Source organism: Panthera onca, chromosome X (assembly GCF_046562875.1).
Source record: "Panthera onca isolate mPanOnc1 chromosome X, mPanOnc1 haplotype 2, whole genome shotgun sequence".
NCBI lineage: Eukaryota > Metazoa > Chordata > Mammalia > Carnivora > Felidae > Panthera > Panthera onca.
The window spans coordinates 81931053-81934474 of NC_138357.1; the positions used below are offsets into that span (position 1 = coordinate 81931053).

Sequence of the window (3422 nt, forward strand, 5' to 3'; positions counted from 1 at the left end):
TTTTTTTTTTTCTTCATAAGTCTGGCTACAGGTTTATTTATTTTTTATATTTTTTCAAAGAATCAGCTCCTGGTTTCATTGATCTGTTTTGTTTATTTTTTTTATTTTCTATACCATTCATTTCTGCTCTAATCTTTATTATTTACTTCCTTCTGCTGCTTTCAGATTTTATTTGTTGTTCCTTTTCTAGCTCTGTTAGGTGTAAGGTTAGTTGTTTATTTGAGATTTTTCTTGCTTCTTGAGGTAAGCCTGTATGACTGTATACTTCCCTTCTAAAACCACTTTCACTGCATTCCAGATGTTTTGGAGCATTGTGTTTTTATTTTCATTTCAAATTTCATTTTATTTATTCTTATATATCTTTGTTGACCCATTCATTGTTTACTAGTATGTTATTTAACTTCCATGTGTTTGTGGTCTTTCTAGATTTTTTCTTGTGGTTGACTTCTAATTTCATAGTGTTGTGGTCAGAGGAGAGTCACGGTATAACTTCAATATTCTTGAATTTCTTGAGGCTTCTTTTGTGGGCTAATATGCAATCTATTCTGGGGAATGTTCCATGTGCAGAAGAAAAGAATGTGTATTTGCTGTTTTAGGATCGAATGTTCTGAATACATCTGTTAAGTACATCTTTTCTAATGTGTCTTTGAAAGCCATTGATTGTTTCCTTGTTCATTTTCTGTTTAGATGATTTCTATATTGATGTAAGTGGAATGTTAAAGTCCCTTACTATTATTGTATTCTTATTGATTAGTTTCTTTATGTTTGTTATTAACTGTTTTATGTATTTGATCACTTCTACGTTGGGTGAGTAAATATTTATAATTGTTATATCTTCTTGTTGGATTGTACCCTTTATGATTATATTGTGTCTTTTTTGGTCTCTTATTACAGTCTTTTAAAGTTTGCTTAGTTTGTGAATGGAGCTAGAATGTATTATATATATATATATATATATATATATATATATATATATATACTAAGTGAAATAAGTCAATCAGAGAAAGACATATACCGTAGATTTCATTCATATGTGGAATTTAGGAAACGAGACAGATAAACACATGGGGGGGAGGAAAAAAGAGAGGGATACAAACCACAAGAGACTCTTACCAGTAGAGAACAAACTGAGGGTTGATGGAGGGGGTTGATGGGTGGGAGATGAGCTAGATGGGTGATGGGTATTAAGGAGGGCACTGGTTGGAATGAGCACTGGGTGTTGTATGTAAGTGATAAATCACTGAATTCTACTCCTGAAACCAATATTGCATTGTATATTAACTAAAATTTGAATTTAGGAAACACCTCTTTAGTTTGTTATAAGTATTGCTGCCTTAGCTTTCTTTTGACATACATTTGCATAATAAATATTTTTCCATGCCCTCACTTTTTTTTCTCATTAAACTTTTGCTTTAATGGGTCTCAAAATTCTGTGACAGATTTTTGATCAAAGTTGTTTCCATTAAAAATTACTGATTTTAAAAACTAATAAAACTGCCACACACACACACACACAAAAACAAATGGTCCACAAAACATTCTCCTTTCCTTCTGAAGGTTTTATGATGCATTATCATTAACCAGTCTTTTACTATTAAACTTAAACGGCCAATTCACACAAACAGTTCTGAGACTGTTCTTCCACCAGTGATTAACACTGGGGTGGCAGGTATTGGGGATAATATTCATTTAGCCTTCTGAGCTTTCTGGGCAGACTTGGTGACCTTACCAGCTCCAGCTGCCTTCTTGTCCACTGCTTTGATGACACCCACAGCAACCGTCTGTCTCATGTCAAGAACAGCAAAATGGCCCAGTGGAGGGTAGTCAGAGAAGCTCTCAACACACATGGGCTTGCCAGGAACCATATCAACGATGGCAGCATCACCAGATTTCTAGAACTTGGGACTATCTTCCAGCTTTTTTCCAGAATGACGGTCAATCTTCTCCTTCAGCTCAGCGAACTTGCAGGAGATGTGAGCTGTGTGACAGTCCAGCACAGGTGCCTATCCAGCACTGATTTGGCCTGGATGGTTCAGGATAATCTTCTGAGCTGTAAAGCCAGCTGCTTCCATTGGTGGGTCATTTTTGCCATCACCAGCCACATTGCCACGACTAACATCTTTGACAGATACGTTCTTGACATTGAAGCCCACATTGTCCCCAGGTAGAGCCTCACTCAAAGCTTCATGGTGCATTTCAACAGACTTTACTTCAGTTATAACATTGACTGGAGCAAAAGTGACCTCCGTGCCTGGCTTAAGAACACCGGTCTCCACTCGGCCCACAGGGACAGTACCAATACCACTAATTTTGTAAACATCCTGGAGGGGCAGACTCAAGGGCTTGTCAGTTGGACGAATAGATGGCAGAATGCAATCCAGAGCTTCAAGCAGTGTGGTTCTACTGGCATTGCCATCTTTCCATCCCTTGAACTAAGGCATGTTAGCACTTGGCTCCAGCATGTTGTCACCATTCCAACCAGAAATTGGCACAAATGCTACTGTGTTGGGGTTTTAGCCAATTTTCTTAATGTAGGTGCTGACTTCCTTAACGATTTCCTCGTATCTCTTCTGGCTGTAGGGTGGCTCAGTGGAATCCATTTTGTTAATCCATAAGTTGTTTTACACCCAGTGTGTAAGCCAGAAGGGCATGCTCACGGGTCTGCCCATTCTTGGAGATACCTGCTTCAAATTCGCCAACACCAGCAGCAATGATCAGGACAGCACAGTCAGCCTGAGATGTGCCTGTAATCATATTTTTTGTAAAGTCTTTGTGTCCTGGGGCATCAATGATGGTCACATAGTACTTGCTGGTCTCGAATTTCCACAGGGAGATATCAATGGTGATACTACGTTCACGTCTGGCTTTCAGTTTATCCAATACCCAGGCATACTTGAAGGAGCCCTTTCCCATCTCAGCAGCCTCCTTCTCAAATTTTTCGATAGTTTTTTTGTCGATCCCACCACATTTGTAGATCAGATGACCAGTAATGGTAGACTTGCCTGAATCTACGTGTCCAATGACGACGATGTTGGTATGAGTCTTTTCCTTTCCCATTTTGGTTTAGGTTTAGCGGTGGTTTTCATGACACCTGTGTTCTAGTGGCAAACCCATTGCGAAAAATCTCCATGCCCTCATTTTTAATGCTTGTCTTTAGGTCTGAAATGAGTTTCTTGTAGACAGCAGATAGATGGGTCTTGTTTTTATCTTATTTTACATTCAGAACAATTATTGATAGACATGTATTTATTACCATTTTATTATTTTTTGGTGATTGTTTCTGAAGAAATCTCTGATTCTTCCTTGTCTTTCCCTTTTTCATGTTTTGCTGATTTTCTTTAGTGATATATTTGAATTTATTTCTCTTTATCCTTTGCATATTTATTAGTGGGTTTTTATATATGGTTACCATTAGGTTTGTA

General features: G+C 37.8%; 1 pseudogene; it reads right to left on the reverse strand.

The window, feature by feature from the left end:
- Positions 1 to 1622: 1622 nt before the first annotated feature.
- On the reverse strand, positions 1623 to 3118 carry LOC145713589 (elongation factor 1-alpha 1 pseudogene; annotated as a pseudogene).
- Positions 3119 to 3422: the final 304 nt, after the last annotated feature.